The sequence below is a fragment of the Geotrypetes seraphini genome, chromosome 5 (assembly GCF_902459505.1).
Source record: "Geotrypetes seraphini chromosome 5, aGeoSer1.1, whole genome shotgun sequence".
Lineage (NCBI taxonomy): Eukaryota > Metazoa > Chordata > Amphibia > Gymnophiona > Dermophiidae > Geotrypetes > Geotrypetes seraphini.
Genome location: NC_047088.1, coordinates 111,224,389 through 111,247,668, shown reverse-complemented (window position 1 = coordinate 111,247,668; position 23,280 = coordinate 111,224,389). Strand labels below are relative to the sequence as shown.

Here is a 23,280-nt window from a genome sequence, read left to right as displayed (position 1 = left end):
TTATGGCAAATTAACACTAGAATGGAGGGGTTATTAAAGTCAGTGGTGACTCAGAATGTTAAATTTTCACAAGAAGTGATTGATAAGTTGGAAAATGTTGATTCAAATTTGAGGATTATGGAAAAATGTATTAGAATAACAGAGTCTCATGTGGTTACATTGTAAGCAGTATCTTCAACAGCTGTTAGAGATTCTCATATTACCCATATGAAATTTGAGAAAATGGAAAATATTCAGAGGGCAAAAAACCTACGATTAGTTAACTTTCCAAAAACCCAATTATTGTCTCCAGAAATACTGATTTGGAAATATTTTAAAGAAGTATTGGGGTTGGCTGACGCAGAGAAATTGCCCATAACAAACTTATATTATATCCCTCAGAGAAAGAAAATTCCCGCAGATTTGGTGTAGATCAGTTGGAACAAATTGACTTTGATTTAACTAGTTTCCTGGAGGATTCACAAGATATAATTCAGACTAGACTGAGCGAATAGGGTATGGATATTTTAGGTTAGGTAGGGAACACTTTCAGGTCGTGGACCTGGGGGGCCGCCGCGGGAGCGGACTGCCGGGCACGATGGACCCCTGGTCTGACCCGGCAGAGGCAACACTTATGTTCTTATATGTTCTTATGTACCCTATTGATAACATGTGCAAGAGAGATTGATATTTTCAGAATAAGTAAATGAAATTTTGTGGAGATAATGTATTGATTTTTCCAGATTTGGCCCAAGCCACACAATTGAGAAGGAAAGCTTTTTTAGCTTTGAAATCAAGGGTATTGGCTTTGGGGGCCACATTTTATTTGAAGTTTCCATATAAATGCTTAATTAAATTTAAAGAAAGTGAATATGTATACTGGGACTCTATTCAGCTGGAACAATTTTTACAACTTCATGAAGTTAGTTAGACATCACATGAATTAATATTTGGAGTTCAGATGTATAAAGCACCATTAATGTTTGATTTTGATCATAATTATATTGAATGTATCGCTTAGATATCAGGATATTCTCTCTCAATAATGGAATAGCCTATACATAAAAGAAACCATACAATTGACAAGAATAGACTCAGCGGAGACGACCAACAAGCTGGAATTGCTATGGGTTAAAATACCAGGTAGAAAGGGACATGAAATAAAAATGGGCCTATACTATCGTCCACCCGGGCAAACCGGAGATATCGATAAAGAAATGGAAGCCGAGATGAAACAAGAATGCAAAAACGGTTGCACAGTTATTATGGGAGACTTCAACTACCCCGGGATAGACTGGAGTCTTGGAAACTCAAAATGCACTAGGGAAACAGAATTCCTGGAGGCTACACAAGATTGCTTCATGGAGCAGCTTGTTAGAGAACCGACGAGAGGAAATGCCACTTTGGATCTAATCCTAAATGGGTTAATGGGACCTGCAAAGGAAGTGGAAGTAGTGGGACCGTTGGGAAACAGTGACCATAACATGATCAAGTTCAAGGTTGAAGCAGGAATACCAAAAGGAAAGAGAACCATGGCAACAACTTTCAACTTCAGAAAAGGAAACTATGAAGCAATGAGGAAAATGGTAAGGAAGAAACTTAGGAACACTTCCAAGAAATGGAGGATGGTAGAACATGCCTGGTCTTTTTTCAAGGACACGGTGAGCGAGGCGCAAAATCTGTACATCCCCAGATTCAGAAAGGGGAGCAAAAAGAGTCGAATAAAGGACCCGATATGGATGACTAAAATAGTGAAGGAAGCGATAAGTAATAAGAAAAATTCATTCAGGAGATGGAAAAAGGACAAAACTGAAGGGAACTGGATAGAGCACAGGAAGTATCAAAAACAATGACACCATGTGGTTCGAAAAGCCAAAAGAGAGTATGAAGAGAGGTTAGCCAGGGAGGCTCGAAATTTCAAACCGTTCTTCAGATATGTTAAAGGGAAACAGCCAGCTAGGGAGGAGGTGGGACCGCTGAATGATGGAGTCAGGAAGGGAGTAGTGAAGGAGGAGAAAGAAGTCGAGGAAAAACTGAACATGTTCTTTTCGTCTGTATTTACGAACGAATTCACAACCAACATACCGGAACCTGAGCAATTCTTCAATGGAAATCAAGCAGAAAAATTAACATTCATGGAAGTGAGCCTTGAAGATGTACGCAGGCAGATAGATAAACTAAAAATTGACAAATCTCCAGGTCCGGACGGAATCCATCCAAGGGTTCTGAAGGAACTAAAGGAGGAGATAGCAGAACTACTGCAGCAAATATGCAACCTATCCCTGAAAACAGGCGTGATCCCGGAGGATTGGAAGACGGCCAACATCACACCCATCTTTAAAAAGGGATCAAGAGGTGACCCGGGAAACTACAGACCGGTGAGTCTGACCTCGGTTCCGGGAAAAATGGCAGAAGCACTGATAAAAGAAAACATCGATGATCACTTGGAAAGAAACAAACTTTTGATAACCAGCCAACATGGTTTCTGCAGGGGGAAATCGTGCCTAACCAACTTACTACACTTCTTCGAAGGAATTAACAAACAGATGGACAGAGGTGACCCCATAGACATCATATACCTTGATTTCCAAAAAGCCTTTGACAAGGTGCCTCATGAACGATTACTCCGGAAACTGAAGAACCATGGGGTGGACGGAGACGTACATAGATGGATCAGAAACTGGTTGGCAGGCAAGAAACAAAGGGTAGGGTTGAAGGGCCACTACTCTGACTGGAGGAGGGTCACGAGTGGTGTTCCACAGGGCTCGGTGCTCGGGCTGCTGTTATTTAATATATTCATAAATGATCTAGAAACAGGGACGAAGTGTGAGATAATAAAATTTGCAGATGACACCAAACTATTTAGGGGAGCTCGGACTAAAGAGGATAGTGAGGAATTGCAAAGAGACTTGAACAAACTAGGGGAATGGGCGACAAAATGGCAAATGAAGTTCAACGTTGAGAAATGTAAAGTATTGCATGTGGGAAGCAGAAACCTGAGGTACAACTATACGATGGGAGGGATGTTATTGAATGAGAGTACCCAAGAGAGGGACTTGGGGATAATGGTGGACAGGTCAATGAAGCCGACGGCACAGTGCGCAGCAGCTGCTAAGAGAGCGAATAGAATGCTAGGTATAATCAAGAAGGGTATTACAACCAGGACAAAAGAAGTTATCCTGCCGCTGTATCGGGCGATGGTGCGCCCACACCTGGAATACTGCGTCCAGTTTTGGTCGCCATACCTTAAGAAGGATATGGCGTTACTCGAGAGAGTTCAGAGAAGAGCGACACGTCTGATAAAAGGGATGGAAAACCTTTCATACGCTGAGAGATTGGAGAAACTGGGTCTCTTTTCCCTGGAGAAGAGGAGACTTATAAGATCATGAGGGGCATAGAGAGAGTAGAGAGGGACAGATTCTTCAAACTTTCAAAAAATAAAAGAACAAGAGGGCATTCGGAAAAGTTGAAAGGGGACAGATTCAAAACGAATGCTAGGAAGTTCTTCTTTACCCAACGTGTGGTGGACACTTGGAATGCGCTTCCAGAGGACGTTATAGGGCAGAATACAGTACTGGGATTTAAGAGAGGATTGGACATTTTCCTGCTGGAAAAGGGAATAGAAGGGTATAAATAGAGGATTACTACTCAGGTCCTGGACCTGTTGGGCCGCCGCATGAGCGGACTGCTGGGCAAGATGGATCTCAGGTCTGACCCAGCAGAGGCATTGCTTATGTTCTTATGTTCTCAATTATGTGGACTTGAGGAGCTAGTGAAATATTCTATGAAGTCTATATTTCTTTTCTGTAATCTTCCTTTCTTTTATTATTATTTGTATAAATGATAATGATGAAACCTTGATAAATTAAAAAAAAAAAATTATCAGTACAGTGGTACCTCAGTTTACGAGTGCACTGGTTTGCGAGTGTTTTGCAAGACGAGCAAAACATTCGCAAAATCGGCGCCTCGGAAACTGAGTGTGCCTCGATTTATGAGCGCCCCCCCCTGCGATCCGACACCCCCCCTCCGCTTGCATCGCACCCCCTCCGCCGTGATCCAGCATCCCCCAGGCACCAACCCACCCGATCACATTTCTTACCCCCATTTACCAATGCACAGGACATGCCGGTGCCGGTGTCCGAAGATCTGCCTTCTTCTATGCGCTGGGCCTTGAGCATCTGCGCATGCTCAAGGCCTTCGGGTTCCCGTTCTCTCCGAGATTCTCAGAGATCCAAGAATCTCGGAGAGAACGGGAACCCAAAGGCCTTGAGCATGCGCAGATGCTCAAGGCCCAACGCAAAGAAGAAGGCAGTTCTTCGGACATCGGCACCGGCATGTCCTGTGCATTGGTAAATGGGGGTAAGGAATGTGATCGGGTGGGTGGGTGCCTGGGGGATGCCAGATCACAGCAGAGGGGGTGCGACGTGAGCGGAGGGGGGTGCCGGATCGCAGGGGGGGGGCACTCGTAAATCAAGGCACACTCGGTTTCCGAGGCGCCAATATTATGAATGTTTTGCTTGTCTTGCAAAACACTTGCAAACCGGTGCACTCGTAAACTGGCACTGGCCATTTGGCACTGGTACCGGCATGTCCTGTGCGTTGGTGCTGGTGCCGGTATCAAATGGGGGTAAGGAATGTGATCGGGTGGGTGGGTGCCTGGGCAATACCGGATTGCGGCGGGGGGGGGGAGGGGTGCCAGATCACGGGGGGGGGGGGCCACGAGCAGGAGGATGGTGGATCATGCGGGGGGCGACACAAGTGGGGGGGATGGCGGATCACGCGGGGGGCCTTCATGAGCGTGGGGAGCAATGCCGGTTCTTGGGAGGGGAGTAGAGCAGCACCGCTGGCCTCGGGGGATTGGGGTGGGTGGGAACGAATCAAGCGAGTTTCCATTAGTTCCTATGGGGAAACTCGCTTTGATATACCAGTATTTTGGTTTACAAGCATGCTTCTGGAACGAATTATGCTCGTAAACCAAGGTTCCACTGTACTGTGTTTTGCAGTGCTCTACAGTTGGAGGTGACAAATGAGTGTGAACTTCTGACCTATGTGTGTGTGTTAAGCTGCCTGCACCTGAGTTTCCAAGGGAACTGAAAGGTGGAGACAGACAGTTAAGGCACCTTTGAAATTGCCTTTGGTTTCCAGCAGTTTCCAGAAACTAAAGAATAAAGTGAAAACCCAAGCCAGCCTTTGGACTTCCTGGAGTGTGATCTCAAAATTGCGACCTCCAAAGAAGTCCTTAGCCCTGGCTCTGGGTGCAAAATTTGTCTTTTGGGCAGAACAACCCAACTGATCACAAATTAAACTCAAATTTAGGTCTATCCCACAAAAGTAGACCTGGACTTTTGAAATTGCAGCAGGATCCATCCATCAAGGAGAATCTCAGTGTATCTGAACTATTTACAGCTGATTGGGACTTTGTACATAATTTTGTAGTTCTTGAAAGAAACTGTTATTGTTAACGCGTATTGCCTCTTCTGTGTTCCAAGGTGAAATAAAAGGTTTGAGTATTTCAGCAACTTACTTGTGTGGTCTAACATCACTGGGAGTGCGAGTGGAAGTCTGGTGCATGCTTGTTGTGGAGTCCAACCATGGAAGATGGCTCCTGCTCTGGTCCTCAACAAATAAAATAACTTTATGTGCTCTCTGCCAGCACCTGGGAAAAACAGGGGAGTTACACGTAGGAAGTAAAATCTTGGATTGCAAGTAACTTGGTTGGCAAGTGTTTTGCAAGACAAGCAAAACATTTAATTAAATTTTAACTTGATATACAAGCAATGTCTTGCAATACAAGTACCTACAATATACATGCATCACAACTGAGCCGATGGTTCTCTCTCTGATGCTGCAAGAGTGTAGTGACCATTCTAAACAAGCAAAGTCTTGCAATATGAGCATATGTGACACCCGGGGCCCATCATTTTTTGGCACTCCCCATCTCTACGAAAAACATGATTTTTAGTAACAAGCCACACGTCACACATGAGTACCTAGGAAAAGGCAGCATCTTACATAGTGCAGTGAGTAGCACAACATCAATACACCCATTGTAAAACTAAACAAGCCAGACTAGTACAGATCAATCCTACACTGTCAATCCTAACAAAAAACCATGTCTTTCGAACACACAGAATACAGAAAACACCTTCGCCTAGTATGAAATGTCATCACAAACTAACCCCTCCCCCTTTTTCAAAACTGAAGTGTGGATTTTAGCCACGGTAGTAACAGCTCTGACGCTCATGGAATTCTGAGCATCAGAGCTGCTACCACCATGGCTAGCGCTAAAAAACGCTCCACAGTTTTGTAAAAGGGGGAATAAAATAAAAATACATAGACAAAGGTTAAATTGAACCAGCAAGAAGCTGGACTCTGCATACAATGCAATACCACAGAAACAGTGACACGTCTCCTAAAGCAATAAATAAATAGAAAATTTTTGTTCTACCTTTGTCTTCTCTGGTTTCTGCTTTCCTCATCTTCTTGTTACTCTCTTCCTTCCATCCACTGTCTGCCATCTCTCTGCCCCTATATGGCATCTTCTCTCCTTCTATGCCCCTTCCAGAAACTGTATGCCTCCCCCTTCCATCTCTCCTTTCACCCCCATTGGTCTGGCATCTTTCTCCTCTCCTCTCCTTCCCTCTCCCACACCTCTCTTCTGAAATCCCTTTCTTCCCTTATTTTCCTTTTCAATTTATTTTCTGCATCATCTAGATTACGTTCTTACTACCCTCTCATCAATTTCCTTTTTTAATGTCTACCAAAGCTCGCCACCTCTTTCCCTCAACCCTTCCAGTATCTAACTCTATCCTCTTCCCTAAATCCAGCACGTGCCCTTTTTTCTTTCTCCTCCCCACTTCCTTCTAGCATCTGCTCCCCCTCTCCCTCCACTTCCATTCAGTCTGCCCCCCTCTCTCCCACACTTTCATTCAGTGTCTGTCCCTCCTCTCCCCCCACTTCCATTCAGTGTTTGTCCCTCCTCTCCTCCACACTTCCATTCAGCGTCTGTCCTTCCTATCCCCCAAACTTCCATTCAGCGTCTGTCCCTCCTTTCCCCCACACGTCCATTCAGTGTCTGTCCCCCTCTCTCTACCCCTTCCATCTACTGTTCACCCTCTGCCTCGCCCCTTCCATTCTCTGCCCTTTCTGCCTTTCCACCAGTGTCCCTGTCCACTCTCTCTTCCATATGGTATCTTCCCTCTTTCTATGCTCCTTCCATAAACTGTCTCCTTTGTACATGATTCATTTCAGCCTCACCCTCTCTCCATTTTTCTGTCTCCCTGGAATCTCTCTCTTCTCCTTTCCTTCCTTCCCACTCCACCCCATGGTCTGGCATCTCTATCTCCTTCCCTCCCCCATGCCCTGGCATCTCTTTCTCTCCATGCTCTGGCACCTCTTCTCCCTCTGGTCTGGCATTTGTTTCCTGTCTCTCCCCCTTGCCCTGGCATATTTCTCCTCTCCTTCCAACTCCCCCTCCCTCTCCATTATCTGGCATCTCCTCTCTTTCCTTTCTCTCCCTCCCTCCTTCCTTCCTTTCCCATGGTCTGGCATCTGTCTCCTCCCCCCCCCCCCCATGCCCTGGCATCTCTCCCTCCCCCTGCATAGTCTGGTATCTCCTTTCCTTCCCTCCCATGGACTTAGCATCTCTTGTTTCTCTCCCTTTTCCTTCTCTCTCCTTCTGTGTCAGCATGCCCCCTATCTACCTACTACTCCAATATTCAGAACCTCCTTTTTCTTCTTATTGCATCCACCCCATGTCCAGCATCTCCCACCTGTCTTTCTACTCACATAATGTCTGTTTTTTTCCCTTCACCCTACAACCTCCATGTCCAGCATCTTCCTGTGTTCCTTTTTTTCTTCCTTATCTTATTTAGCAGCTTTCTTCCCTTTCCTGAGCCAGCCAACCCACCATCTTCCCACATCCCATTTCAGTACCTCCTCTCTTTTCCCCAACTTAATAAGCCTGAATGGTATAGAAGTCCCTCAGAGTGTTCCAGTGCTGCTGCAAGAGTGGAGGTGATTCTTAGCTGCCATCAGCCCTGCCTTCGGCAGCACCGGTAAAGCAAAACTGGATGGTAAAAGCAAAGAGAGACGCCGCGGGACTTTCCCACTTGCCTGCATCACTCGAAGTTCTGCCGCTCTCAATCCCACCCCCTCTGAAGATACTTCCTGTTTTTGAGGGGCGGGATCGAGAGTGACAGAACTTCGAGCGATGCAGGCAAGTGGAAAAGTCCCGCGCATCTCTCTTTGCTTATACTGTCCAGTTTAGCTTTACCGGCGCAGCCGAAAGCAGGGCTGATGGCTGCTAAGTGAGCTGCCTGGATCGCGGGGCCCCCTTGCCATCCCCTAATGCCGGCCCTGAGAATAGGGAGGGTGATTCTGGACCTGACAGCCCCCCCCCCCAACCATTTTGGCGCTGTAGGGAGGGAAAGAGGGAGGAAGGCTTTAGCGCTGGAGGGGAAGTGATCGCCGATCCCTTGTCCCCTCGCACAGCTTCCGGATGCTGTCCCTGAAAACAGGACATTTCGGCGTTCTGAAGCGGTGGGCCAGGACAACGGGTCGGTTGGTCACCTTAAGTAAGAAGGGCGGCAGTAAGGAGGGAGGGAGCGCGATAGGGACCAGGCCGGCTGTGCACCCCCCTAATACTGCACCTGGGGCGGATCTCCCTCCCCCCCGCCCTCCACTTGGTACGCCACTGAATATGAGTACATACAGTATACACATGTCACATCATCAAAACTGAGACGATAGTTCTTCTCTCTCTTATGCTGCAGGAGTGTAGTGACTGTTCTTAATGAGCGAGTTGTTGCAATACAAGTACATATAGTAATTTGTATTACAGTTTTTGGGTTGTGGAACGAATCGTCTGAATTTCCATTATTTCCTATGGGGAAATTTGCTTTGATATCTGAGTGCTTTGGATTACAAGCATGTTTCTGGAACAAATTATGCTCACAAACCAAGGTTTTACTGTATAAAACCACCCTCTGTAGCCATCTGAGTCAATCTCACAAAATATCTGGGGGCACCAACAATACAATATGTTCATAAAAAATTGAGAGGGGACAGATTCAGAACCAATGCTAGGAAGTTCTTCTTCACCGAAAGGGTGGTGGACACCTGGAATGTGCTTCCAGAGGATGTGATAGGACATAGTACGCTATTGGGTTTCAAGAAGGGATTAGATGATTTCCTGAAGGAAAAGGGATTAGAAGGGATTAGCTAGAGGAATAACATACAGGTCCTGAACCTGATGGGCCGCCACGTGAGCGGATTGCAGGGCACGATGGACATCTGGTCTGACCCATCAGAGGCACTGCTTATGTCCTTATTGAATTATTAGAGGAATGACAGAAATATGAGGACTATGTAACAAACTAATTCTCCTATCAAGTAATGTGGATAAACTATCAGGGCCAAGTTCTCATATTAATTTTTTGGACATGCATGCTGCCCCCTCCCAAAAATAAACATTTTTTTAGAAAATTCTGTTAAGTATAAAGAAAACTCTGATTGATTAAGTCATTAGTTTTATTCTGGACATCTCTCTCTATTAAGAGCATAACCCAATTCTCACACTCTGCTTCTAGGCAATAACTAAATTTCTTCCTTTTCAACTAGCAGTATTCCACCCCCCAATTTGGCAGACTTTATAGCTACCTTCTAATAGAAGAAAATAAACTCTGGAAAGAGCATCCTGCCTTTAGCAAATCAGAAAATAATAAAATAAAGCCAGAAGAGGCATAAAGCCAGTTTGGGAACATCCACTGTGATGGGGGATAAAAATAGATTACAGCCACGAATACACATGTGCACACTGCCACGGGGCTCAATACAGAGAAATGAAAGAACATAAGAACATAAGCATTGCCTCTGCCGAGTCAGACCATAGGTCCATCATGCCCAGCAATCCGCTCCCGCGGCGGCCCCGTAGGTCAATGATCTGTAAGTGATCTATTACTCTAAAGCGTTTTGTACTGTACAGTAACCCTCTAATTGTACCCCTCAATCCCCTTTTCCTTCAGGAACTCGTCCAATCCCATTTTTAAACTGAAAATCGTTCTCTGCTCTACCACCTCCTCTGGAAGCGCATTCCAGGTGTCCACCACCCTCTGAGTGAAGAACTTCCTAGCATTAGTTCTGAACCTATCCCCCTTCAATTTGTTTGAGTGTCCTCTAGTTTTTGTTGCCCCCGCCAGTCTGAAAAATCTGTCCCTCTCCACCTTTTCTATACCTTTCCATGCCCTTTATAATTTTTGTTGATCTTCTCTGGACCCTCTCGAGTATCGCCATATCCTTCTTGAGGTACGGCGACCAGAACTAAACGCAGTATTCCAGATGTGGTCGCACCATCGCCCTATACAGTGGGAGGATAACTTCCTTGGTTCTGGTAGTGATACCTTTTTTGATAATGCCCAACATTCTGTTCGCCTTTTTTGAGGCCACTGCGCATTGTGCTACTATTTCATTGTTTTATCCACCAAAACCCCCAAGTCCTTTTCTAGGTTGCCTTCCCTCAATATCATCCCCCCATCCTTTCCCTTTGTGCATGACTTTACATTTTTCTACAATGAAGCTCATCTGCCATTTATTTGCCCACTCACTCAGCTTGTTCAGGTCCCTTTGAAGTTCTTCACATTCCACAACAGATCTAACCTTGCTGGAGAGTTTTGTGTCGTCCGCAAATTTTATAACTTCGCACTTGGTCCCTGTTTCCAGGTCATTAATAAGGGCCCCGTGGGCTTTGCAACACCCCAGCACTATTTCCAGAACCAGAGGTCCAGGAGGAGGCATGAAAACCTGAGTTCCAAGTGAAAAACTGTCACTCACCCTGTCAAAACCCCATCAAAAGATACATGCAATCAGCAGGCAGTCCTATTCACATTCCTGAACCAGCGCAGCATTCTGGCTCCTCCTTACTAGCGTCCTGCTGTTCGGGGATTCAGTACCTGGAGAGAATCTCCTCAAGGCTTTTTTGTTTCTTTTAATTTGATTGGTTAGGCAGATTCAGAAGTTCTGCCAGTTGAATCCCCTGACTGCACTAGCTCCTCCTGTGCTCTATGACTGCAGGATGCTAAGGAGGCAGAGTCTGCCTAGGATTGGTCAGCCTTGAGCCATCAAGTGATTCAGCATCTGTAGAGAATTCCTAGATGGCTTGATGCCAGCACAATGCTCTGAAGCAGCACTTAAGGAGGAGATGATGCTGGAAACCCGCAGCTCAAGGTAGGCAAGAGAAGTCACTGAGAGCCCGCAGTCTGGGTCTTCACTGAACACCCTGAAGGCCCTGACCGCATGCCACTGGGTAAAAGGCTTGATAATTTCATCCCTAGATTTGAACAGCCCGATATTCAAAGTGATTTAACTAGGCAGGAGAGCCATGGACTGAACTTGGGTGGAGCAAGTACTTAACTGGTTAGTGGCAATATTCACACTGCTATCTGGTTAAGTAAGCAGATGAAGTTAGGACAGCAAAAGTACCCAGTTAACCCAGGGGTCCTGAAAACCAGGCTGAGTTGTGGACCTCTAGGAGTAGATTTGAGGACTCCTGGCTTAAGTCATTCTTGGGGCTGTCACTAGAAGTTGAGGTGGCCATTTTTGAAAAAGGATGGGCAGGAGCAGATTGGCAACGCTCCTACTTGTAGGACCCTGCAAGAACATCAGGAATAAAAAGGTCCACACCTGGCTCTGGGAGACCTACAGGGGTAGGAGGGTGTAGTTTGTGGGATGGTTCCCAGTTTATTGGTTTCTGGGAGGAGAGGGACTGGTTCAAGCTTACTGGCTTCAGGGGAGGGGGATGGAAGGCCTGGTCTAACTTAAATCTCCCTCATTCCTAGAAGTTTCAAATTACTTTGTTATAATATAGACCTTTTTGTTTTACCATTGTATTAATCACTGGTAAATGACAAAATGAAAATAAAACAATTTGTTAAAGTGTTTCTTTCAAATTTGCTTTTTCTCTTACATGGAAGATCATAAGTTACATGTTGGTGAATTACAGAAGTTACAAGGGTGACCACAACATCCTGCCTTGAGTGAGAGCATTCTGTGCTAATTGTGAAACTGGTTTCCCTCCCATCCCCCACCACTGCCAACCACGCGCGCGCGCACACACACACACAGCCAGCCCACACCCAAAGACTCAACCATGTCAGTCAATTCTTTCCTTTTATGGAAATTGTAAGTATGGTTCAGGCCACTGTGAACTCATTTATCAGCACAAATCTCTTCCGTTTTCCTCTCTTTTTCCATCTCATTTTATTCACTTCTCCTAAAAGCATAAAAACAATCTAACTGAGTCAGACCAAAGTTTCATTTAGTCTAGCATCTTGCCAGGGGCAAATGTAAAAGATAATTAGAGTATATGTGTATGAACAGCATCTGTAGAGTGGTTCTTCAGCCTTCTTTCCTTTTCGGGTATCTTTTCATTTTCTGATTCATTTATTTATCTCCTTTTTAACATAAGAACAGCCTTACTGGGTCAAACCAATTGTCCATCTGGCCCAGTTTTCTCTTTCCAAGAGGCCAATCCAGGTCATAGTACCTGTCAGAAATCCAAAACCTTATTTATTTCTTTGTCTCTCTTTCTTTCTTGCCCTCATTTTTTTTTTTTTTGCATGACTCATTCCAATAAATGACTCATTATAAGGGAACATTGCACATTATAGTGAATTGAAAATATTAGTATAACATATTAGGATAATGAGAGAAGAAAATTTAATTGGGTTCAATTTTTTTCAATTGCATCTCTGGTAGGAAAAAATGCAGTTTGCTACAATCAGTTTTGTTTAGTAGTGGAAGAACTGCCCTTATAGCAGTCAGTAGAAACTAAGACATTCTAAATCAGGGGTCTCAAAGTCCCTCCTTGAGGGCCGCAATCCAGTTGGGTTTTCAGGATTTCCACAATGAATATGCATGAGATCTATGTGCATGCACTGCTTTTCATACCAAACTGTGTGGCAGAGTTAGGTCCAGGGAGGAGTGTGAGGACCTGCAAAGGGACCTGGACAAGCTGGAAGACTGGGCAAACAAATGGCAAATGCACTTTAACATGGAAAAAAGCAAGGTCATGCATATAGGGAAAAAGAACCCGTTGTTCAACTACAAATTGGGGGGGGGAGGGCATTGTTGGGAGACAGCAGACTTGAGAGAGACTTGGGTGTGCTGGTGGATGCATCACTGAAGCCATCTGCACAGTGCGCAGCAGCCTCGAAAAAAGCCAACAGGATGCTGGGCATCATAAAGAGGGGCATAACAACCAGGACGCGGGAAGTCATCATGCCATTGTATCGAGCGATGGTGCGTCCACATCTGGAATACTGCGTTCAGTATTGGTCGCCGCACCTCAAGAAGGACATGGCGGTACTTGAGAGAGTCCAAAGGAGAGCAACGAAACTGGTAAAAGGGCTGGAACACTGCCCATACGCCGAGAGGTTGGATAAGCTGGGGCTCTTCTCTCTGGAAAAAAGGAGGCTCAGGGGAGATATGATAGAGACCTTCAAGATCATGAGGGGCATAGAGAGGGTGGATAGGGACAGATTCTTCAGACTGAAGGGGACAACAAGTACGAGGGGGCATTCGGAGAAACTGAAGGGAGATAGGTTCAAAACAAATGCAAGGAAGTTTTTTTTCACCCAAAGAGTCGTGGACACTTGGAATGCGCTACGGAGGAAGTGATCAGGCAGAGTACTGTACAGGGATTCAAACAGGGATTGGACGGATTCCTGAGGGATAAAGGGATCGTGGGATACTGAGGGAGGAGCTGGGATGTAACACAAGTATAGAAAGCTAACCAGGTAATAAGTATAGAAACCCAACCAGGTCGTGCATGTGCAAGACCGGAAGGTTAGGACTTCGATGGGAAGATTGGACTTCAATGAGAAACCAAGGTGACAAGGGAGCCCCTTCTGGTGATTCAGACAGGTCGTGACCTGTTTGGGCCGCCGCGGGAGCGGACTGCCGGGCAGGATGGACCTATGGTCTGACCCGGCGGAGGCACTGCTTATGTTCTTAATGCATATTCATGGGCGAAATCCTGAAAACCCAACTGGATTGCGGCCCTCAAAGAGGGACTTTGAGATCCCTGTTCTAAATGAATGAATGGGGCGAGGAGAGGCTGGGGGGGCTGTGCCTCACATTTAACATGTGGTATGGTTCTGCATGTTGTTGGGTTTTTAAAAAAAAATCTTTATTGATTTTCAAACTTTGAAAGTGCAATACAATTAACTGAACATAAAATACTACATAAAACGCACTATTAACTACACAAGTAATACATAAAACAATCATTTTCTCCCATCCTCCTCCCAATTATTAATAAGACATATGATGTGATTACAATATTATAATTAAGTAATTTAAATTCTCAAAATACATTTCCCTTCCCCCACCCACCCACCCACCCTGGATGTGTAAGGAAATCTAAGAAAAGGAAAGCTACATGACCCTTATTGTGAGGTAACAAATGCAGTCAATGGACTCCACACTTTATTAAATGAATTACTAGACCCCAAACGTTCCGCATTCATTCTCTCATATTTATATGTGGTACACACATTTGCCCACCAAAAAGTGTAATTAATTCTGTCATGGCTCTTCCAATTATGTGTGACCATTTGAACAACTATTCCCATCATGATCAAGAAAAGGCTTAACGTATAGTAACATACTACAAATTACGGCTTCATAGGTTAAGGGAATAGATTTATGAGATTTATTTGTCCCCAAATTGACTTCCAGAAATTAAGTATCAATGCACAAAAATATAACATATGATCCAGAGTCCCTATATTACTATGACAATGCTAGCACAAGGGTCATGTATCTTTTCTTTTTTTAGATTCCATTACACATCCAGGGTGGGTGGGTGGAGGGAGGGAAATGTATTTTGAGGATTTAAATTACTTAATTATAATATTGTAATCACATCAAATATCTTGTTGTATTAATAATTGGGAGGAGGATGGGAGAAAATGATTGTTTTATGTATTACTTGTGTAGTTAATAGTGCGTTTTATGCAGTATTTTATGTTCAATTAATTGTATTGCACTGTCAAAGTTTGAAAATCAATAAAGATTATAAAAAAAAAGATATGATCTATTTATGTTGTCTTTTATACAGTTTTTATCCCTTCCAATATTTCTTAAATCACTTGCCAATTTTGAAAAGTACAAAAGTCTTAAGCCATCGTTTAAAATGCTCAACATTTTTGCCTAAGCATAATTGACCTAGCTCAGCAACAAAACTCCTTCTCAAATAAATGAGTCTTCAGCAATCATCTAAACTGTTCAACATAAGGCTTGGAAGGAAGGAAGGAAGGAAGGTTTTAACTTTGTTTCGGTTTTATTTCTCCAACCAATTCTTATATGTATCAAATAGGGCGGTGTTCTCAAACTCAAACCCTTTGCAGGGCCACATTTTGGATTTGTAGGTACTTGGAGGGCCGCAGAAAAAAATAGTTAATGTCTTATTAAAGAAATAAGGTAAGTACTTACAAATCCAAAATGTGGATTATCTGAAATCTGAAATTATCAGAAGCAATTAAGTTTATAAATCTTTCCTTAATTGCTTCTGATAATTTCAGCTATACACAGCTGAAAGCAGTGCAACATGCAGAAAGTGAAAAACTATCAAAGTATCAACTGCAAGAGACAAGATTTTGGACCAACTATTTTGAGGCCCTTGGTATTATAAAAAATTATTCTTTATGGAAAACTTGTGCCTTAAGTATCCAGTGGTTGCATCCGCAACCACCTTCAGCTCTCACTTCTTCCAGCACCAGACATACGCACAAGCTGCACTGCCTCCAATGGTTACCTTACGTTCTGGAACATTGCCCGCCTCACTGCTGTAACCTCAAGCAAGCGCTTTTCTGCGTCTGTACGTGATTGTGAGGTGGAGTGGAGAGGACAATCGTGTACAGATGCAGAAAAGCACTTACGTGAAGTTACAGCAGTGAGGCGGGCAACATTCCAGAACGCAAACGCCGAACACGACCACCGGACATGACCGCCGGACACTTAAGGCACAAGTTTTCCATAAAGAATCATTCTTTATAATACTGAGGGCCTCAAAATAGTACCTGGCGGGCCGTGAGTTTGAGACCACTGATATAGGGCCTCTATTACAAAGCCATTTAATGCAGGCTACTGCAGTAACTGCCCCAAAGCCCATAGTGATTTAATGGGCCTTGGGGTCATTGCCACGCAGCTTTATAAAAGGGGGGATAATTTGGGTAACTTGGTGTCACAGTCTTTTATCGTCTGGAGTACAAAGTTTGGTCTTTTCTCCCTTATTGTTAAATCTGTTTTTGAGCTAACTGGCACTTTTGGTCCAAACGTTAATTTCAGTGTATATTTTTGCAAGCAATGTTCAATGGGTAGTTTATAAAGACCAAAAAGACTAGGCTTATCAGTTTTTAATTCAGGATTACAGTCATTTGCTTGTCTGGCAGAGCATTGTCTTAAGTTGAATCAATTAAATCCAAGGCAATTTGGGTTATAGATAGGTCCTTTTCCCCTAGGGTCTCATTTGCTGCTAGGAGACTCTCTGTCTTTATAAAACTCTAGAAATATTGGGACTAACCCTTGATTTTCACTTGATGTTTGAACCTCAAATAGCATCTGTAATTTCTAGTGCAATGTGTCTAGTGGTCCTGAATGCTAAGAGTCTTGTATCTGAACTAGCAAGTTGCTTGCAGAAAACTGTCAATCATGTTTTCCAACCAGGGCTGGTTTTAGACATGCTGGAGCCCAGGGCAGAAATTAAGGAGGGGGTCCCTCTTCTATCTGCCCCTCTCCCAATTTTCCCACCTACATTACTACCACATATGTATAAAACAACTTAAAATGACTTCTTCACACACAAAACACAAACAGACCTTTAAGAAATACAGAACAATGGATCATAAATTAGAAATAGAAATATGAATACCAAAACAGAACTGGAAACCCTAAAACATTAAACTCAGCAAGTACTTAATTATGTACTAAACACAAACACTAATTCCAATTCTATTTTTTCCTATGTCCCCTCTGAAATTCTTAACAAACTGTATATTGTAATTCGCTGCAATTTAAGATTCTGCATACTGTAATTTCACTGACTATCTGCATATTGTAATTCGCTGATTGTCCAGCACTCTTCAATGTGAACCGCCTAGAAGTCGCACAATTATGGCAGTATAGAAGAATAAAGTTATTATTATTATTATAAACATGAGAAGGGGCCTCCCACTTTGAGCTTAGGCTCCCTCAAAATGAACTTCTCCCTTGCTGTAGCTGGTGGGATCCCCAAGCCTCACCAGCTGATGACCATCTCCTCCCCCTCCTCAGGTCAAGCAACCAGAACTATCCAAGTTCTGCAGCCTGCAACAGTATTTCAGAGCTGCTGCAGCTGCCTACCCACTCCCTTTGCTTTCATGCATGTATGAAAGCAGTGACAGCTTGAGAATATGGCCATAGCTGTGAAGCTTGGAGATTTTTGGTTGCTGGAGTTCTTCAGTTGGCAGGCCTTGGGGATCCCCACCAGCTCAAGTATTTATATTTTGCATTCAGACAGGGAGAATATTTGGTGCCCATCTACTCATTTTGGGCTCAAGCCCCTCCCCCTCCCCATATTAGCTATGCTATCCTAGTTTGTAATTGTCCTATTCCTACTTGAGTTTAGTTTCATACTTGTTTCAGACCATAAACTTCTTCATGGGCGATAAATTTCAAACAGTCCCTGCAGTATAATGGGAGAAGCATAGTACAATACCTGATGTGTTATTGATAATTCTTTGTATTGCTCTCTGTGCTGAATCGGTAAGCAGTGTAGTTGTTTTAGACTCGGTGTTATATGAGCCATTCTAGGCACACCAGTGATCAACCTTGCTGCTGAATTCATAAGTAATTGCAACACCCTCATCTTCACCTTTGCAACCCCCCAATAAAGGGGTCCTTTTATTAAGGTACTAAATGCTAAGGCATTCATTATATTCTATGGGCGCCTTAGCATTGATTTAGCATGCGCTAATCTTTAGCGTGCCTTAATAAAAAGACCCCTACAATGCTTTACAATGATCCACCTTACCCAAGATTAGTGCCTGCACTACAGTGTGAAAACTGCAATTTCACAGCATTAGTTTCAACCTGTACAACATCTGTAAGTGCATGTACCCTGCCTGAATTGTCTTCAATATTTGTGATATATTTGTGATGCACATATCCCAAAGCTAACATATTCCAGTTAATAAATTAAAAATAAAACACTTTTTTTCCTACCTTGTTGTCTGGGCATTTTTATTTCCATCATTATCTAAACAGGATCTAACAGATCGTCTGACAATCACGCTGTTTTATATCCCTCCAAACAAATGGACCAAAGTAAAAGAGGACTTTTTTTAATATCTCCTAGCAAATTTAACTACTAATGTATATAATCTCTTATTAGGTGAAATAAACCTTCATTTAGAACAGACAGAAAACTCTTCTGTAAAGGATTTATTCTCATTTATGACATCTTTAGAATTCTCTCTTCCAATCCCAAGGCCATCAATTACATTTCTCCCTTTGTATTCGCGTTGATAGGGGATTAACAGACCCGTGAATACAGAAAAACCACGAATACTTTTTAAATTCCCTACCTGCGCTGTACATTATATAGACTGTTAGCCCGCCAGGACAGATAGCCTTCTGCTGCTCCACTGCCAGTAGCCGTTGTAGTTCTGCAGAATCTTGAGCACTATCTGCTTTTGCATCAGAAGTGAAATCCAAGCTTGACCCAAAGTCCAACATTTGAACTAGGCACAACCTTCAACAGCGGAATCTTCCCTTCCCTTGTTGTGTTCTGAGCCTCGTTCTAAACCATGGATCCGCCCCATTTCCTCCGGACGTTCAATCAACACGTGTTTAGAATCATGTTGACTGTGGACTGTACCATCCGTAGGATGGGATTCTTATCTGCAGACATAAGGTGTTCGGGCAAGGAATTCTTTATGTTTCTGTAAGAATCATACATATTTGTATTCTTCATTGCTAGTTCAACAAAACTTAATGACGCTGGTAAAAGCGAGCTTTATTTTCAACACCTTCCCCCCCCCCTTCTTTGGGTAAGGCCTTCAGTGATATATTTTCTGGTAGCGGGCAGTATGTTTCCGTGTTTTCTAAAAACCGCGAATATTCAAAACCGCAAATACAGTGAGAGAAGTGTAGATCTAATTTCCTTCTCTTCAAAAGATCCTACTACTCCTAACATTAAAATGGCTAAAGAGGCCTGGATAAAAACCATCTGGTCAGATCATCTAATGTCCACTTTCTAAATCCTGTGGAGAAGGAAACAATCGGGCCTACATTTGAAAAATAAAAATAAACCTATAACTACCAGAGGACATGTAAATCCTGTTGAATTCTGGACTCATTATGACTTATCATTCAATTCCAGCTGTGAACAAGAGTTCTACATAAACTGGGATAATTTTAGTAAAAATACATTGGATAAAATTGCCTCACTGAAGATAATAAAAAAGAGCCAACATTTAGTTGAAGGTTGGTACGATGCAGAATTAATTACACTGACGTGAGAAGCACGACGCTTAGAGAGACTCTGGAATAAAACTAAGAAAGAAACTAAGATAGAGTTAATTGGAGGTCAAAGATAAAAGAATACAAAATATTAATTAAAGATCCACTCTAATAAAATTGTACTATCTACAGCAGGGGTGTCAAACTCAGGCCCCAGGGTACTTAAATACCCTGTCCCTTCTCTCCCTCCATCTCATTGTCCACCATCTCTCTCCCGGCTTCCCGGTCTCACCTTCAAAGCAGCCTGTAGAGGATTGCCGGTTGGCTGTAGCAATCCTAGCAGGCTTCCGTAGCCTCCGAAGCATGTTCCCTCTGCTGCGGTCCTGTACATCAGAGGAGAGGCGGGACCACAGCAGAGGAAACATGCTGCGGAGGCCGACGGCAGTCTACTAGGATCGCTACAGCCAACCGGCGATCCTCTGCAGGCTGCTTTGAAGGTGAGACTGGGAAGCCAGAGGACACTAGAAAGAAGGGGGAAAACATGCAGGCCTTTGGGGGTGGGGGCGGGCAGGCCCTGGTACACGGAGGGAGGGAAGCAGGAGTCCAAAGAGACGTGCATATGCTGGACTGAGGGTGGGGGGGGGATGGGGAAGAAATAATGGGTCTAAAAACAGACTTTTCTCTTTAAAGATGCTTACAACCTCTGATACACTTCCTTTCCAACAGATTCCACTTAGCTCCTAGATGAATTTTGCCAAAACGCTTCTGTTAAAGCGAGCCCTATCATTATGTATCTTCCTCCCCTCCACTTCCCACCCTTTTTTTTCTTTCAAATTTTGATGTACAGTATTTACTAACTTACCATGTCCCTCCTCACATTTTGTCTCCATTATGTCAGTCTGTCTTGCTCCCTCCTTTTTTATTTTTTTATTATAATTATTTTACCTTTACGCTTTGTAAAACTTTTATTTTTTAACTTTTATATATTGAATCCAATGTAAACCGTTTAGGTACCAGTTTAATAAACAGTATATCAAAGAATAAAGAAACTTGAAAACTTAGTAGAGTGAGAGAGATGGTGGACAATGGGATGGAGGGAGGGAAGGAACAGAAAGGGAGAGAAGTTGGACACAAGGGATAGTGTGGAGGGGGATAGAGATACTGGATAGGAGGGTAGTTGGGAAGAGAAAGGGAGATATGGTGGACCCTGGGGTGGTGGGGAAGGAGGGAAAGATGCTGTATGAAAGGGTAGTTGAGAAAAGGAGAGATGGTGGTATCTCGGGATGGTGGGGTCCATCGCTGCAGCTGCGGAGATGGAAACAAAAAAAAGGAAAGATGCTTGGCCTCCAGGGAAGGGAAGGGAAATGGAAGGGGAGGACAGAGATGGAAGAGGATTGTTAGCATGGAGAAAGAAGGAAATGACAAATGGCATGAGACCCTGGCAAGCGAGTTGTCAGAAGACAATCAGAGCCTGGGACCAATATGTTTTGAATAATGACCAGACAACAAAAGTTAGAACAAATAATTTGATTTTCTGTTTTGTGATTACAGTATGTCAGATTTGAAATGTGTATCCTGCCAGAGTTGATTTTAGACAGCAAGCATGAACTAGGACCTATAAGAGAGAGGAAAAGTATTTTTTATTTATTTTGTTTACATCATAGAGCCAGCGTGGGGTTGGAGAGGTTGTAACCCTATACTTCTACTAACCTTTTATTAAGGTGTGCATTTAGGGGGAGGGATAATCTTTAGCATGCTAAATCAGTTAGTGTACCTTAATAAAAGGACCCCTAAGTATCTTAATAAAAAATTTGGCCCGCAACTTAACCTATGTTTTAGATTTCGGCCCCTTATGTGATTGAGTTTGACACCCCTGATCTACAGTCAACAGTAAAGAGCTCTTTAGACTAGTAAATACACTATTTGATATCGACCATTTGAAACATTTATCTTTCATCAACAGGCCTACATCAGAGAACTTAGCTGGCATGTCCTCCCCTTTCTAACCTGCCGGTCCAACATCACCTCCACTTTCGTCCTCATCCATTTTTGTTGTAGAGGACTGTCGGCTTCACATCAGATTTTGTGAACCTAATGTGGAATGCGTATTTGAACTGCCGAGGATCTGCAGGGCAAGGAAGAGGTACTGTGGATCAATTTGGAAAGAGGGAATGGTGAATATATTTACATTGTTGTGATACACAGACCTCCTTCACAGACAGAAGAAGTTGATAGAGATTTAATAGTAAACATTCAGAATATATCTAAAAAAGGGAAGTATTTTAACAAGGGTGCAGGAGTTCTTTCCTCAACAGGTGCTCTGATCAGACAAAGATGCAAACTTGGACCAGGTGGTTCAGGCTGTCACAGACTGGGAAGATAGCAAGTCCAGTTCCATGCTACTTTTATCCCAGGATGAAGACTCTCTGGCAGAATCTGCTCCCATGCAGGAGGAAAGAGGTCAAGAGGTGGTGGCGACACTTGATCAGTGGGAAGACCCTACAGTGCGCCAGTTGTTCGGGGTCTCTACACTTTTGAGCATTATTTCCACCTCGCTGCAAGAGTTAAAGCTGGAAGTCCTGTCAGCTTTTTCTTCTCAATGCTCAGTTATGAACAGTTCTGTGGCTCCGACTGCATTGTTTCCCTCACATCTGGACATCATTAAGCTGATCATTGACGACTGGGAGTCACCAGAGGGATTTCTTTGAGTGGCTAAAACTATGGCCAAGCTGTATCCAATGGCGCCAGATTTCCAACAGCTGTTTGTACAGCTCAAAGTTGATTTGCTGGTGGCACAGATCACTAAATGAACCTCCCTTCCTAGTGAAGGATGGGTGATGTTAAAGAATCTTCAAGACCGCAAAGAGAACTTGCTCATCAAGCGTCAATTTGAAGCTTTGGCCCTAGGAATTAAGGTGGCAGATGTGTCGTCCTTTGTGGCATGCACTTGTCACACTCACCTGTCTTGGGCCTCTGACCTGATAGATGGTGAAGATCCCCAAATCCTCCTCTCTGGACTGAATTATATTTCTGATGTGCTGTATGATCTTATCAGAGTTATGAGCAAGGTCTCAGCCTATGCTATCTCCGCCTGATGGATGCTCTGGATCAGACAGTGGTCAGGAGATGCTACCTCTAAAGCCACGCTAAGCAGTCTTCCATTTCAGGAGCAAATGCTCTTTGGCACAGGCCTAGATGACCTGATGGCCAGTGTGATAGACTGTCACCCTAAGTCCTTACCGGCCAGCAGACTCTGGACAGTCCAAAGTTCAGGCTGGGCAATTTTCAAGGCTCCTGAACATTTCATATGTATTCTGGAGGACAAATGACGCAAAGAGCCTTTCAGGGATCGTTTCAGAGACTCAGTGGGGGCAGGAGACAGCCTTGGGCTCTTGCCCCTCACTAGACACTAAGAAAGCACAATCATGCCAGGCCAGAAGCTGTGCTCCCCCAGATAGTGTGTAGGCTGTTGGCCTTTTGGTCGGTCTGGTCCCAGATTGGCACAGACCACTGGGTCCTAGATATAATCCAGAAGGGGTACAAAATCAAGCTCTGTGCCCCCCAGCCAGACTGCTTTTTAATGTCTCCAGCTGACCAGCTGGAGAGAACCCTCAAAGTTCAGGCTATGGTGAAAAAGCTACTGGCTCTTCAAGCCAAAGAGCAAGTCCCAGACGCTGACTTGGCTCAAGCAGATACTCCATATACTTCATTGTGCCAAAGAAAGGCTCAGACACCTGTAGACTGATTCTAGGAAGGGGAAAAAGCTATTCAGAGCTGCCTTTACAGAATCTGTAGAGAAGC

The 23,280-nt window shown here is 43.8% G+C and overlaps 1 long non-coding RNA gene across 3 annotated transcripts in view; it reads right to left on the bottom strand.

Moving 5' to 3' along the window:
- Nucleotides 1-23,280, bottom strand: part of LOC117360822 — an 88,019-nt gene that overhangs the window by 27,420 nt on the left and 37,319 nt on the right. The window contains exon 3 of one of the 3 annotated variants that reach the window (XR_004539526.1): nucleotides 5,504-5,635. The exons of 1 other annotated variant lie outside the window; for it this stretch is intronic. This is a non-coding gene — a long non-coding RNA (uncharacterized LOC117360822). Of the gene's footprint in view, nucleotides 1-5,503; nucleotides 5,636-12,317; nucleotides 12,521-23,280 lie in introns of those variants that run through there. One more of the 3 variants, XR_004539528.1, reaches the window with a different exon arrangement.